Genomic DNA, 17174 nt, shown 5'->3' with positions numbered 1-17174 from the left:
GCAGATTTTTGCTTCCTGAGTGGTCACCATGAAAATTTCATCTCCAACATTGAAATCGTTGAGCACCAATGGATAAAGTTGAAGAGAATTGTACAATACAATTTAGATAACTATGTGCTGAGAAAAGTTGTCGGGGATGGAAAAGACCCACCAGCTAAACAGCGATGTTAAAAAGTTTCTACAAAAGCAAAGAGCTTCACTGCAAATTTAAAGATAGATAAATCATCAGACACAAACAAAAACTGAATGAAGCTAAAATTAGTGTAAGGAGAGCCATGTGTGTAGCTTTCAACCAATTCTAAAGTGAAATGATATCTACAGACTTAATAGAAAATCCTAAGAAGTTTCAGTCATAAGTTAAATATGTAAACATATCAATGCCATTTGTCCAGACACACTGATCATAATGGCATCCAAACAGAGGATGATGTATAAGGCCAAAATATTAAATATCTTTTTCCAAAACTGTTTCACTGAGGTAGATCACACTGTCGTTATCTCCTTTAAATTGCCACATGAATGTCAAAATGACTTAAGTTACCATGGGATGGAAAAGGAACTGGAAGTCACTCGACAAAGGTAAGGTCACTAAACCTGGTGGGATATCAGTACAATTCTATTTAGAGTAAATGAAAGAATTTGTTTATCTTCTATAAGCAGTGTACCATAAGTTGCTGGAGGAGCAAAACATTCTTAATGATTGGAAAAAATGCAGGTCATTTCCATTTTCAAGAAAGGTCATCAAACAGATACCCAAACTGCAGGCCTTTATCTCTGAAGCCAGTCTATATAATGCTGGAACATGTTTTATGCTCACGTATTATGACATTCATGTAGACCAAAAAACTCCCTATAGGAATAGACATGGGTTCTAAAAACAACAAATGTGTGAAACCCAGCTCACCCTGTTTGCCCACGAGACACAAAAAGCAGTAGATATCAGTGCCAAAGTTGATGCCATCTTTGTTGAATTCCAAAAGGCATTTTATGCAGTTCTGTACTAGCTTCTAATCTATAAAATACAAGAATACAGAATATCAGACCAGGTATGTGACTGGATTAAAGGGTTTCTTGAAAGAAGAACACAGCATCTTGTTCTCAATGGAGAGGAATCTTCAGATGTAAAAGTAACTTTGAGAGTACTCCAAAGTAGTGGTATTGGGTCATTACCTTTCACAATATGGTAGATTCTCTACTATCTAGCTGAATGTGGCAGAAGGTCAAGCAGAATAACAAAAAACGAGATAGGCTGGGGTGCTATAAATCCTCTCTTCCATCCCTAGCTGTACCATTCAAAACACCCTTTTTATGTCAAAAACCAATTTTATTAAGTTTTTTTGACTTCTTACATAACATATGCTAGTTGCAATAGTTTTTATATACACACTGCACCTTTCAAAAATGATTACAGGAAACATAAAATGAACTGCATTGTTAAGTATGAATATACAATTACATGCATGTGAAAATCTGGGCCCATCAAAACTGATGAAACTTACAGGTTTGAGGTTTTAAAAATATCCAACATGATTGTTTCCCTCCCTTCACCCTCTTCCATGGTGCAACATCCCTCTACTTATGTGAAAAAATGAAATTAGCTGGCATTGTTTCGTCCTGCTCACTAATTTATTGCAGCACTACCTCAATCACTTGAACCCTTCTGAAAGTGGAATGAGATTTTTCCCATCTAAATTTGCCAAATATTTTTGTCAGTTAGGTCATAAACATCATTTGTCACCAATGGTGTGATAGCATTTGCACTGATATCCTGACAACCCAGTACATTTTTCAGCAACCAATTTACATCATCGTTTCCATCTTCCACTTTGCTTGCACAGATGTATTCAAAGTTAAGATGTCCACTTTTTGAAGACATTTCAAGTGATATATCTGGAATCTCTTTCCCTAATCCAGCCAACCACCTTGTCACATCTAGCAAGTCAGTCCTCATCATGGTTACACAGTCTTCATTATTAACAATTGCTGATAACAATAAACAACAAACTGAGGAAGTGGTGGTGATACTACTACTTTCACATCTGAAGGATGACATGGTTCTTCAGTTGACAAAGAGCAGTCACATTTGGTGGTAAGAATAATGCTTCAGTATCTCCATCTCTCAGCTTGCCACTAGCACGATGCTATTTATTTTATGCTATTTATTTTTATTTATTATGAGTGTACTGTAGAGGTGGTGATATTCCTGATTTTTTTCAGGTTTCTGAAATCTATATATTTCTGCAGTTTACTTATTTCTGTAAGCCTAAGCTTGTGGTAACCCTCTACATTACTGCAAGCCAGTATGATAACTTGTTCCATACCTTTCTTTGATCTGGATGCTGCTGCTTACTTTTTTTTTTGGAAGGAAGTGTTTTCATAAGGAGCACCTAGTAATTTAAACCACTTGTCACAACTGCGTAACTGTTCACCAGAAATTCCCTCATGATCAATTAAGTTTGAAAGATAGTCTTTCAACAATGGTACAGTTTCTTTGTCAAAGGATAAAGTCACTCCACTAATTGTATACTGGAAAATACTGAATCTCTTTTCCACTGATCCAAACATCCACCACAAGCAGTAAATTCTCAATCTTCTCCTCCTATTTGCCAATTACATTGCAATACTTTTTTATGCAATATCAGCTCAGTCATACACAAACCTTTTCCTCTTAAATATTAATGCCACAAAAATAAAGCTTCCTCAAATTCTTTGTGCTTACCTTTCAACACTGCCTTCCTTTCTTTTACTCCAGTTCCACTAACTTTGGAAGCACACCACTTTCCAATTTTTTCTTTCTGTCTCTAACAGTACTACTTTCACACCTCTAAATCCCATGGAACAGTTTTGTCTGTTACCCTAAAATCCAGTCACATTACAGCAAGTAGTTTCTGATCCATAGTCACTACAAGTTTTTTTGTTTATCACCCATTTCAGACAAAAATTGAAACACAAAGGACAGCACTTGAACAACACTTTAACAACACAAGCATTCTGGATATCTGATGTACAACTGAAGGAACAATTAATACAGGCTTGACAATAGAGCTATTCTCTACATATCTTCATTGTCATTTGCGAGTGCTGGAAGATGACTTCCAAGTACCGTTTCTTGAAACGTCATTCTAGGAATTTATTCAATATTACAGTGCACTATGGACCTTCTAACTGTGACTTCATATGTGCTACAAGCACAAAACAAGCATAAAACATTTCGAAAGGCCACATGGCATTGTGGCCAAAGCCCCCTCACTGAAGCTTTGGAAAAGCACAATACATACGATAATTTAAGGTTGGTTTGTTGATTGGTTTAAAAGAGGGGGGAGTGACCAAACTATGAGGTCATCAGTCCCTTGTTCCTAATAAAGGAAGGCTACAAGTGTGATGATAAAATGGACGAGACATACCACTGTATAACACAAAACAGAAAGAAAGGAAAATCCACAAGAATGAAGGAAAGGCAACGAACACTAAAAGGAAAAAAAGAGGACAAGAAAACGACAGAGCCACACTAGAAACAGAAGAGATTAAAACAAGAGAGCAGATTACAGTGGCTGGCTGACCACAAGAATAAAAAGGAAAAGCCAGCCACTCTGCACCCTAAAAGCACTAGGGTGGAGGACACAGAGGGACAAAGAACACGCCCTAAAACATACATAGAAGTATAAAACCCACTCGCACGGATAAAACGTAGAACTAAAGCTGCTGCTTAGGCATCATTGCCAAACACCAAAGATAGGGGGCTGGGAAAGTTAAAAGTCCGCCAAAGAGTGGTAAAAAATTGGGCAGTGCAGCAAGAGGTGGATGACTGTCATTTGGGAGCCACAGCGACACAGAGGTGGGTCCTCATGATGGAGTAGGTAACCATGCATTAGCCATGTATGGCCAATGCAGAGACGGAAGAGGACAACTAATTCCCTGCAAGAGGACCGCATAAAAGATTTCCACACATTCATAGTCTCCTTAATGACACACAGCTTGTTGTGTGTACTGTTATGCCATTCCGTCTCCCAAAGCCAGAAAACTCTGCGACATAAGACAGAACGCAGGTCATCTTCAGAGATGCCCATTTACAGAAGCAGTTTCCTGTTTGGCCAGCCTTTTGGCAAGTTTGTCACCTGGGATTTCAACATGTCCTGGGGTCCACACAAGCAGCACTAAACGATGGAACTATTCTAGGGCATTGATGGACTCCTGGATGGATGCTCACAGAGGATGGTGAAGGTAGCACTGGTTGAGAGTTTTAGGCTGCTCAGTGGGTCAGTACACAGGAAAAAATGGCCTGCTAGGGCATGAGCAGATGTGCTCAAGAGCATGACATATGGCCGCCAGATTTGCAGTGAAAACACTGCAGCAATCTGGCAAGGAGTGCTGTTCAAGATGTCCTTCATGAACAATCGCAAAGCCTACATGACCCTCAGCCATTGAGCTGTCGGCATAAACCACGTAAGAGCCTTTGAACACGTCGAGAATCGAAAGGAAGGGACAGCGGAGAACAACGGGGTTAACTGAGTACTTAGAGCCATGCAAAATGTCCAGGTGCAGCTGTGGCCGAGGCGTACACCATGGAGGCATACGTGAAAGGACTGCAAATAGAGGTGGTAAAGGGTAGGAGTCCAGTTTGGAGAGAAGGGACTGCACGCGGACCACAATTGTTAGCCCTGACATGGGCCGCTGATGAGGGAGATGGACTGCCATGGGCAGGAAAAGGAGACAGTTATTCGGATGATCAGGAGAACTACGAATGTGTGCAGTGTAACTGGTGAGCAGTTGTGCATGTCAGATCTGCAATGGTGGGACCACAGCGTCCACCAGTATGCTGCTCACCAGACTCATCCTAAAAGTTCCTGTTGCTAGTCTAACACTGTAGTGGTGCACAGGGTCGAGTAAATTCAATGCTGAGGGCACTGCCAAACCATAAACCACACTCCCATAGTCAAGGAGGGATTGAAAAAGGGCTCTATAGAGCTGCAGCAACATAGAGGGGTCTGCACCCCAGCTGGTGTTGCTCAGGCAGCAGAGGGCATTGAGGTGCTGCCAGAACTTCCAATTAAGCTGACGAAGATGAAGAAGCCAAGTCAATGTTGCATCGTAAACCAATCCTAAGAGTTGATATGACTCCACTGCAGTGAGTGGATCATTATGAAGGTAAAGTTCTGGTTCTGGATGCCAACAGAAATGCATGACACATGAAGTCGCGACTGAAAACTGGAAGCTGTGGGCTAGAGCCCATGACTATGGCTTGTTAATGGCTCCCTGTAGGCGCCGCTCAGCAGCACCAGTACTGGAGCAGCAGTGCAAAATGCAGAAATCGTCTGCATACAATACAGAGATGGTGAGACTGAAGGCCCTACAGCTGCTGATAGACCATTAATGGTCACTAAAAAGAGATAGAAACTCAATACAGAGCCCTGCAGGAGGCTATTCTCCTGGATATGGGGGGAACTATGGGATGCACCAACTATGACATGAAAAGTATGAAGTGACAGGAAGTTTTGGATAAAAATCAGGAGCGGGCCCTGGAGAGCCCACTCACACAGTGTGACAAGGATACGATGTCACCAGGTCGTGTCGTATGCTTTATGTAAGTAAAAAAGGCTGGCAACCAGGTGTTGGCGCCTGGAAAAGTGTGTTCGGGTGGCAGACTCACAGGATACCAGATTGTAGAGCGACCCTGGCAGAAGCTGCCCTGACATGAAGCCAGGAGGTTACATGACTGCAGGGCCCAACTCAACTGCTGACACACCATACCTTCAAGTAGCTTCCAAAGAATGTTGGTGAGGCTAATGAGCCAATAGCTATCCATGTCCAGCAGGTTCTTACCGGGTTTGAGCACCAGAATGACGGTGCTCTCACGCCATTGCGATGGAAAGATGCCATTGCACCAGATCCGGTTGAAAATGACAAGGCGATGCCGCTTGTAGTTAGATGAGAGATGTTTAATCATTTGACTGTGGATCCAACCTGGCCCAGGAGCTGTGTCGGGGCAATATTTAAGGGCACTGACGAGCTCCCACTCTGTAGATGGGACGTTATAGGGTTCACTGTAGCCTTTCCATCCGCCATTTGAGTGTGTGAAAGGCTTGGTGGTAGGTCTCTGACACAGAGGCTCGAGAATAGTGCTCAGCAAAATGCTCAGCAATCGTGTTGCATCTGTAGATAACACAATGTTTATGTGAACACAGAGAACACCTATTGGGGTCTGGTACCCAAAACCTCAATTTGATCTTTGCCCAGAATTGGGGAGGTGACATATGGTACCCAACAGTCGACACATATCTCTCTCTTTAAAGGCTATGAGTTGGTCCAGGGAAGGGTGCCACTTAGGCTACTGTAGAGAATGCCGATGTTCTTTAATTGCCACAGCGACTTCCGGCGACCACCAAGGGACTGCCTTTCGACGGGGGCACCCTAAAGAGCGAGGGATCACGTTTTTAGTCGCAGTAACGATTTTTGTGGTCACCTGCTTAACCAACACATTGATGTTACCATGTGGGGGAGAGTCAATGGTGACTGTAGAGCTAAAAGTTTACCAGACTGACTTGTTAAAGCCTATCTGGACAGGCGTCCATGGGCCTGACACTGAGGCAGCGACAGGAAGATGGGGGAAGTGGTAACTACCACACAAGTCATCGTGTGCTCACCAGTGGATAGATGGGAGAAATCCTGGGATGCAAATGGACAAATCAATGGCCAAGTAACTACCATGAGCCACACTGAAATGTGTGGTGGCCCCAGTATTTAAGAGGCTGAAGTCAAACTGAGGCAGGAAAGTTTTGACATCTCTGCCTCAGCCAGTAAGCACGGTGCCACCCCACAAGGGGATATGGTCGTTAAAATCTCCCATAAGGAGGAAAGGTTTAGGTAGTTGATCAATCAGTGCAGTTAATACATGGTGGGGTACTGCACCATCTGGAGGAAGATATACATTGCAGCCAGTTATTTCCTTATTCTGACAGCTGCATCTTCCAGAGGGGTTTGAAGGGGCACAGGTTCACTACAGACAGAGTTGAGGACATAAACGCAAACTCCACCTGACATTTGATTACAGTCACTATGGTTCCTGTAATATCCCTTATAGCCACAGAGTGCAGATTTCAGCATTGCAGGGAACCAGGTCTCCTGGAGGGCAATGCAGAAAGCGGATGTAAAGCTTAACAGTTGCCATAGCTTGGCTAGGTGGAGGAAAATACCGCCACAATTTCACTAGATGATGACATCATTGTCAGACTGGGAAGGCAGTGAATATTCAATGTGGCAGTTTATGTCTCTGGGTCGCCTGCTGCCACTGACTTATTGCCTGAACAGCCAGTATCCATTGTGTCTGAGGGTCCAGTGAGATCTAGGTCTTCAGCAGACGCCAGAATCTCCGCCTCACCTTCAGATGCAGAGCTGGTAGGTTTCAGTGGTGTGGGTGCCACTGCAGTGTCTTGGCTCTTGGGGGTCTTTAGCTCTTTTGGTTTCTCTCGTTGCCCCTGAGGTTTGTCTGGGTGGGAGGGCTTCACTGATTCTGTCTCAGGGACTGAGGAGGACCGTGAAGCCCTATGACCAGCTACTTGTGGTTGCTTCAGCCACTGGAAGGTGTCAGCTGCGCCACTGGTAAGAACCTGGGAAGGAAGTGACCCAAGGGATCCCTTCCTAATGAGAGGAGCCTAAGAAGTTGTACACTTCTCTGGCTTAGAAGTGTGTGTGTGTGTGGGGGGGGGGGGGGTGTATGTTCCTGATGGTTTGAGGGGGGGGGGAGAGGGTTTTGCTCCCAAAGAAGGTGGTGTAGTCTTATGGCTCTGAGAGCCAACTTTAATTTACTGAACTGATGGGGCTATCACTGTTGTTGTGGCGGCATAACAGGAACTCATTTGCGCAGGATGAGGTCATTCAAATTTCCTCTTAGCCTAGTGTAGGTCAGTCAGTCCAGGGTCTTGCACTCCATGATTTTTGTTTCAATCTGTAAGACCATGCAATCTGGTGAGGAAGGGGATGATGCTCTCCACAGTTAACACAGATAGGAAGCGGGGCACTTGGAGTATTGGGATTCTAAGGACGTCCACAGTCTCACCACGTGACACGAAGTACACCGGCAAGACATATGGCCAAACTTCCAGCACTTAAAGCAGGGCATTGGGAGAGGGATATATGGCTTGACGTCACAGAGGTAGACCATCACTTTGATCTTTTTTGGTAATATGTCAGCCTTGAAGGCCAAGATGATGGCACCAGTGGCTACCCGATTATCCATCAGACCCCGATGGGCGTGCCAGATGAAGTGAACACCTCGTAGTTCAAAATTGGCACGCAGCTCATCATCAGAATGCAAAAGAAGATCCCTGTGCAATATGAAAGCCTGAACTATATTCAAGCTCTTATGGGGGCATGATAAAAATAGAAATATCCCCCAGCTTGTCGCAGGTGGGTAGTGCCCGTGACTGGACAGAGGATACTGTTTTGGTCTAGACTAACCCAGAGTACATTCTAGACAAGCCCTCCACCTTCCCAAACTTGTCCTCTTAACGCTCAACAAAAAACTGAGGTTTCATCAACATGAAGGATTACCCATCAGCTCTCAAACAGACAAGGTACCGGTATGAATAAGCTTCACTAACGTGCTTAGCCTGGCATTCCTCCCATGGTGTGGCCAGGGAGGGCAATGATTTGGGGTCATACTTCTGCCCATTGAATTGAGCCCTGGAATGCTTAGAGACTGCCAGTGGTTGGCCACCAGCAAGAGATGATGTACCACACTTCATTGCATGTGAACCCCCTGATGCCAACCATTCCGAACAAGGGCCCTCCTCACGATCATCAGCTATCCTCAGTAAGGGCCACCTTGCAGGATGGCCATTGCCGGCAGTCCCGATGCCCCAGGAAGATAGGCATCTACTCCTTGGCATATGTGGGGAGTTAACAGCGCAGGCATTAGCCGAGCTATCCCCGTGTTGTCAAGGGCTACAACCAACAGGGTACATAGTGGCCCCACCACAATGGACTGACTACTGCGCTGGATATCAGGTGCAAAGCAGTCCACGAGATCATCGGTGCAGAAAGCGACACTGCATAGTGCAGGGTGTAAAATGCACCCAGGAATGTATCCTCACCCAAGAGAGGGAGACTGAGTGGGACTGCAATGCAACGATGAGAAAGTAGGCTAAGGATCTCAATGCATGATGGATACGATGCACCATGTAAGGTGCCCTCCCCTAACTGGCTCTCTCTCCAGAAAAATTTTGAAATATGGAGGTCAAACCCTACAGGAGACCATCACATAAAGGTCTAAACATGTGTGACTCCTTTTACTCACCTCTTACGACAGGCAGGAATATCTTGGGCCTATTCTTAACTCTGGACCTGCAGGGGGCCAATAATTTAATCCTCATTTTTCACAGAGAAATATTATTATTGTATTAATTAAGTAGGCTCGATTAAGTAGGTCTTATAGTCATGAGCCTACTGTATATACACATGACAGAGAATAATGCCTGAAGTTCCGTAACACTTCTGGTGGATGATGTATACAAAAAAGTCTCAATGCCAGTAAATTATAGCGAAATGCAGGAACATACAGAGGACTGACACTTGGTGCAGGAAGAATCTTAAGGGGGAGGACGGGAGGGGGGGCGGGGGTTGAGGAGGGGGAGGGGGGAGGGGGGAGGGGGGAGGGGGGAGGGGGGAGGGGGAGGGGGGAGGGGGAGGGGGGAGGGGGAGGAGGAGGAGGAGGATGATGGTTGGTTTAAAAATGGGGGAAAGCGACGGAACTGCTTGGTTACCAGTCCCTTGCTCCAGTTAAAACAATTGTACAAGGAAAAGAACAAAACAAACGAGACTTACAGCGCAATACCAAAAGGAAGGAAAAACTACAAGAATGACATAAGGCAACAAACAGTACAAGGAATTAAAGAGGACAAGAAAACTACAGAGAGACACAAGAAATAGGTAGAAGAGTTTAAAAGAAGAAAGATTACCATGACTGGATGACCATGAGTATAAAAGGGAGAAGCCAGCCACTCTGCAACACCTTAAAACCTCCACCCTAAAAGCCCAAGGATGGAGGACACAGAGGGCCAAAGGAAATGTGCTGAAACTTTGATGAAATGATAAACCCACCCTCACAAATAAAATGTAAAACTAAATCAGCATTGAGGCATTGTCAGATAAAATTAGTGGCAAAGTGTCTGGTAACCAAAGATTTCATCACAGAGCAGTCAAAGTAGTACAGTGCACATCAATATGGGCCACTGTCAACCAGGTGCTGCACTGACACTGAGGTGGGTTTTCACGGCGCAGGAGGTAGCCGTGAGTCACCCACATAAGGACAGTGCGGAGCCAGCAGAGAACAACAGAGCCTGCGAGAGGCCCTCATCAAGGACTTCCACACATTCATGGTCTCCTTAATGGCACACAGTTTGTTGTGCATACTGAGGCTATGCCATTCCATCTCCCAAAGCTGAAAAACCTTGTGGAATAATAAAAAACACATGTCACTTACTGGGATGCCAACCTCCACAAGCAATTGCCGTGAAGCCTATTGGGAAGTTTATTTCCTGGAATTCCAAAGTGCCCTGTGATCCAGACAAACATCACTGAATGACTGGACTGTTCCAGGGCACAGATGGACTCCTGGATGGTGAGGGTAGCACTGGTTGATGGCTTGTAGGCTGCTCATGGCGTCAGTACACAGGAAAAATGACTCGCCAGGGCATGAGGGGATATGCTTAAGAGCACAAGATACAGCTGCCAGCACTGCAGTAAAAACCAATGCAACCATCTGGCAAGGAGTGCTGTTAAATATGTCCTCCATGAACATACGCAAGGCCTACATGACCCTCAGTCATTGAACTGTTGGTGTAAATCAATTTATCGCCACAGTCCATGTTGAGAGAAGACAGGAAGTGACAGTGGTGAGCTGCAGGGTTAACTGAGTCCTTAGAGCCATGTGAAAGGTCCAGGCAAAGATTTGGCCAAGGTTTACACCATGGAGGTGTACGTGAATCTCCCTTGAGTAGAGGTGGTAAAGGGAAGGACTCCAGTTCAGACAGAAGGGACTGGATGTGAACTGCGATCGTAAGCCATGACCTGGGCCACCAATGCAGGAGATTACCCGCCATGGTTAGGAAAAGGAGATGGTAATTAGGATGCTCAGGAGAGCTACGAATATGTGCAACGTAACTGGTGAGGCGCTCTGCACGTCAGATCTTCAATGGAGGGACTCCAGCCTCCACCAGTATGCTGGTCACCCGACTAGTCCTGTTGCTAGTTTAACTCTGCAGTGATGCACTGACTCGAGTAAATGCAACGCTGAGGGACCATCAAACCACAGACAACACTCCCATACTCAAGGTGGGATTGAACAAAGGCTCTGTAGAGCTGCAGCAGCATGGAGCTATCTGCACCCCAGTTGGTGTTGCTCAGACAGCCGAGGGCATTGAGGTGCTGCCAGCACTTCCACTTAAACTGATGAAGTTGCGATAGCCAAGTCAATCAAGCACCAAAAACCAGTCCTAAGAATTGATATGTCTCCACTACAGCCAGTGGATTGTCATTAAGGTAAAGTTCTGGTCTCGGACGAATTGTATGATGCCGACAGAACTGCATGACAAACGACTTTGCGACTGAAAACTGGAAGTTGTGGATGGCTCCCAAAGTAGGTGATGCAGGAGCAACAGGGTGGTAAGTGCCCCACGCCCCCTCCCCCCATCAAAAGGGCAGGTGTAGTCTTACGGCACTGGGAGCTGACTAAGCAGCAGAACACATGGGGCAGGAAGAGTGGTTATAGCAGGGGCATAACATGTCACGGGCACGGGATGGAGCATTTCGAATTTCCTCTTAGTTTCAGTGTAGGTCAGATGGTCCTTGGTCTACTATTCCACGACTTTCCTTTCTTTCTGTAGAATCCTGCAGCCTGGCGATCAAGGGGAATGGTGCTCTCCGCAGTTGACACATATGGGATGTGGGACACATGGAGTATTGAGATGCGAAGGATGTCCACAATCTCAACATGTGATGCTAGAAGTACAGTAGGACAACATATGCCCCAACTTCCAGCACATAAGCACCGCATTGCTTGACAGCAGTAGACCATCACCTTGACCTTTTCGGTTAATGTGTCGCCCTCGAAAGCCAAATTGGTGCACAACTCGTTGTCAGACTGCAAAAGAAGGTCCCTGTGAAATGCGATACACTGTTTAAACTCTCATGGGGCGTGATGGAAACTAACATACCCAGCTTGTCAGAGGTGAGTAGTGCCCATGAATGGGCAGAGGATGCTGTTTTGATCAAGACTGACCTAGATTGCATTTTGGACAAGTCCTCCACCTCCTCAAACTTGTCCTCTAAATGCTCCACAAAATGCTGAGGCTTCATCAATACGAAGAATTACCCATCAGCTCTCGTACATACAAGGTACTAGGGGGAATAAGATTCACTGCCATCCTTAGCTTGGTGTTCTTCCCATGGTGTGGCCATGGAGGGGACGATTTGGAGTCTTACTTGTGTGCATTAAATTGAGCCCTTGACTGCTTAGAGACTGCTGGAGTTTGACCACCAGCAAGTAATGATGTCATACGATTCATAGAGAGTCATCTATCCTGATGCCTGATGCCACCCACTCCGACCAGGGGTCCTCACCACAGGTGCCACCCAGCAGCAGCCAATGCGACCTGATAGGGTGGCCATTGCTGGGATTCTCGATGCCCCAGGTGATGGGCACCTACCCCTTAGCATACGTGGGGAGTTAACAGCACAGGAATCAGCAGAGCAATCCCTGTTTAGTCGGGGGCTACAACCAATAAAGGTATACGGTGACCCCACCACAACAGACTGGTTATTGTGCTGGATATGAGGTGCAAAGAAGTCAATAGTCATCTTAGGCACAGAACAGGACACTGAACAGCAGATGGAGGAAAAGGCACCTGGGAAAGTGTCCTTGCCCAACAACTGGCAAATAGGAGAAACTGCAAAACCACGATGATAAAGGGGGCTTAAGATCTCAGTGCATGATGGACATGATGCACCATATAAGGCGCACTTCCCCAATTGGCTCCCTCTTAGGATTGGGAGAATGGAGGTCAAACCCTACAGGGTAACATCTCAAAGGCTGAAATGTGTGGCAGTACATTTAGTTGCCTCTTATGACAGGCAGAAATACCTGAGCTCTATTCTATCACTTGGACCTGCAGGGGGACAGGGACAAGGAGGAGGAGGAGGAGGAGGCCGAAGATTAGGAGAAAATTTCAGTGGTTCCATCTCAGTCCTATGTGCTGCTAGGGAAATAAAAATCCTCTAGACACAGCCCTGCACAGCCAGGTAAGCCTTATACAAGTGAGATGCAGCAGGTTACCATGACGTTTTCCACTAATATCTGTTCCACCTTAACAGCTACACATTTCATTGGCACATAGCACACCTGAAAATTGAGCGTTTTTTAAAGATTTTTACTATCCTTGCAATCTGGGTAGTCAAATCAGGATCCCATTCTCTGTGTCTCAAAAAAGTTCCACTGTTGTGCCATACAGTGGTCACTGAAGTACTCCCAGAGCTTATAGTGAGAGAGGAATGGCAGTAATTACCAGTCCCAGTTCAGAAACCCCTAAGTTACCAAGCTTATACCCAGCAAGTGGATGCTACGTCTGTAAGGGTTAAAAATACTGAAATATTCTTGTAAATGTAGTTGACAAATTGGAATTGGTCCGTAACTGCTTTGCATGGTTAACAGATGGTCAGTCAAAATTACTATTAAAAAACAAACCTTTGTTGCATTTTGAGTGTACTTTTAAGTCAACTGTGAGGTTGTCCAGTTTTGACTGGGACGAACACCTTATTTCCAAACAAATGGGCACACTATCATTCATGAGTAAGATAATCACAGTGAGAGGTGGTGGCATTTGTGGTTGAATATGAACAGACATATAATAACTGGCAACGTAAGTGGTCGAGATTACAGCAGGTGTTGGCAATCTGTACAGATTAAACTATGTTACTTATACAGACTGAATAAAGTCGGAGGTGAATAGTGTCACTAAAACAGACAATGAGATGATGAGTGATGAGAAGAAAAAGACTGCTATGGGCTGGACATGTAGTTACAATGGAGGCAACAAAGTAGCCCAAAATTGCAATGGACTGGATCCCGTCAGGCAGCAAACCAGTGGGAAGACCTAGAAAGAGGTGGATTGATGGAGTGAGAGAAGACTTGTTGCGGCTGGGAGTCACGGAAAACTGTAGACAGAGAGCAAAAGACAGAGACACATGGAGGGCTCTAACTGTGGTGGTGTGCAGTCCACTGGGCCTGATTGTGTGCATAATGATGATGATAAAAACAGACTTTGTTTGAAGTAACAAAGGTAATTTTAGTTAAAAAAACTGAAAATTTGTGCGTAAACAGAAACCTAAAAAAGTGAGAGCAACAAAGGAAACAATTTAAAATGGACTCCATTGTTAACAGATGACACAGACTGCATTAATGTCACATGCAACAAACAGCCAGATGATAACCATCCATAGTATTACTGAAGCAATGAACGACATGCTCAACATGTTGGACTTTTGTGGGGTACTGAACACTGGAAGAAGAGAAGTTGCTGCAGTTCACAAAAAGATCTAGTTGATTAATAATTGATTCTATTTTGAAATAATACATGTAAAGAAAATTATCAAAAGCATTAGTATCACAGAACTGCATACTAATATTTGAGAACAGGTTTATCGAGCAAAAATCAAAATTATGGAAGTAAGTTCAGCAGATATCTAAAATTAGAGCCAATATTTCATAAATGAGATATTAAGTCAACAAATTTATTTATGTGAACACAAAAATACATTAATAGATCTGCTACCAGTGAACAATTCTGAAATTTGAACCAAAATGGTCAGCATTGAGAAAATGCAGTAAAATTAGAGTTCAGTTTCTGTGGTTTACAATGTGCACTGCACGAAAGATCTTTCAGTAGGTGGTGGTTTCAAACTACATAAGAAAATGGGTGGATAGCATGATTCAGATCCAATAAAAAATTGTGACAGAGTCAAAAAATATCTATGCTCAACTGATGCATTAATGGGAAAAATGAGAGAGAGATTAAATGTATCCATGTCTGGGATTACTTTCCATGAATTCAAGGATGTCTTTCATAGAAGAGTTCTGACCTGAGCAAAATAAAGGTGTTTTTCTTAGAATCTTGTTGCCAGATCACATGACACCAGTACAAATTGAACTGTTGAAAAGTTGGTTCCAGAGATTGGAAAGGAGCACACGGGAAGGGGTGATCGAAGGAAGGTGATACTCATTCCATATGATATTAGCAAGTGCAAGAGGGAGTACATCTTGCAATAGAGGGGGCAACTCCATGCACTGATGATGCTACAGTCAAATAATATCAAAAGATTACTTACTTATTACTTGTTGCTCTTACGCAGAACATAGGGCTTCGACGAAGCTTTGCCAATGGACTATTTTACCTGAGGATCTTCAACTCTGCAAATGTTTTCCCTTCCTTTTTGGCCTCTTCCTTCACTGTCTCCCTTCACGATGTCTTTGGCCTTCCTTGTTTCCTTTTACCCTGTGGGTTCCATCAGAAAACTTGTCTTTTTATGATATCCTGGCTTTTTATGAGGGTGTATCCAAATCAGGTTTTACTTCCTTCTTTTGATCTGGGTGGCAATTGGTTAATTTCTAGTTCTGTGTCAAAGGCTTTCATTGGATATTACATTTGGCCAGAAGATTTTATGGATTTTCCTAAGACACCTATTGAGGTAGCTTTTTAAACTTTTGATGATTGTATAGGCAACGTTCCAAGTTTCACATCTGTATAGCAGCACTGCTTTCATATTTGTTTTAAATAGTCATAGTTTAGTTGTTATGGAAATCTCTCCTGCCCTCCATAATAGATACAGCTGGATGGAGTCCCTATTCACCTTTCAGATTCTTGCTCTGACATCAGCAGCTCCACGTCTTCAGTAACTATGTTCTGAAGTTATGTGAACTATTCTAACTTTTTCCTCATTATTCACTCTCAGCTTTGTTGCATCTCTTGTATTGACTTACATAGTCTTTGTCTTGGTGGCATTCACTTTCAGCCCAAAATCTTAGCTTTATGTTCAAGGTCCTGCAGCTTTCCTTCCATCTCAACATGGTTCTGCAAAAGGATGCAAATGTCATTGGCAACCTCAAGATCTTCCTACCACTCTGTCCACATTGTCTCCTCCTCCTCCTCCTCCTCCATCACTTTCCTAATCATTTCATCCAGCACCAGTAAAAAGAGAGAGACAAAACACACCCTTGGCTCAAGACTTAATTGGGAAGGTCTCCATAAGTTTATCCTCCTTGATAGCTCACCATGTGTAGTTATTGTAAGTACCCCTATTAACATTTACTATCTTCTCTGACATCATGAACTTTTTCCAGATTTCCACATACAACTTCTTTTAATGGAATTGATGTTTTCAAAGTCCACAAAAAGAGTATGAATACTAGTGATGAATGCATTTGATTGTTGGATAACGAACAAGCCTGTTTTTTCATATGTACAAGAACTGTTACTTCTAAAACTGGCTTGCTCCTTTGTTATTTGAAGTTGAATTTACACAATGATTCTATTATGGGTTATTCACATCATCACTTTGCTTGGAGTCAGAAGCAAGGTGATTCCCCTCCAGTTATGGTAGTTTGCGATGTCTCCTTTTCTTTGGGCAATTTGATGAGGAACACTCCTCTCTAATTTTGTGGCATGCTCTCCTAGTTCCAGATCTTCAACAGAAGATTAATGAAGACTTTATGAAGAGACTGGTGTCCTGAGACAAGATTACTTGCCCTATGATGACTAAACACAAATAAGCCTGAAAAAATTATAATATAAGTTTTATGAGGTCAAAGCAAATGCAGAAGCAGCTCAACTACATTAAGTGATATTGTGAAATTATTGCAGAAGTGAAGGCAAAAAGATGTAGGCATGATGCAGTATGAATTCAAAGAAGCAGAAAATATGTAGAGGAAGAAGATGAAAAACCCAAATAACTTAGATAACAAACATGCACCACAAGTAAAATTAGTAGTGGAAAGGAGAGAGATAAGAGAAAGTGTAGAGGTCTGTGGTCTTTCTCAGAGCAATCTCTCTGCAGGACAGGACTAACCTACTGGATGAAGATGGCAAACTGAGCACAGATGTATTAACTAACTGGCATCCAAAAGAAAC

The 17174-nt window shown here is 43.8% G+C and overlaps 1 protein-coding gene across 2 annotated transcripts in view; it reads right to left on the bottom strand.

The window, feature by feature from the left end:
* LOC126298978 (gamma-tubulin complex component 3-like) overlaps positions 1-17174 on the bottom strand; it is a 218439-nt gene that overhangs the window by 119053 nt on the left and 82212 nt on the right. The gene's annotated exons all lie outside the window — the stretch shown is intronic.

The sequence above is a fragment of the Schistocerca gregaria genome, chromosome X (genome assembly GCF_023897955.1).
Source record: "Schistocerca gregaria isolate iqSchGreg1 chromosome X, iqSchGreg1.2, whole genome shotgun sequence".
NCBI lineage: Eukaryota > Metazoa > Arthropoda > Insecta > Orthoptera > Acrididae > Schistocerca > Schistocerca gregaria.
The sequence above is the reverse complement of the archived record's forward strand: the minus strand, read 5'-3'. Positions and strand labels throughout refer to the sequence as shown.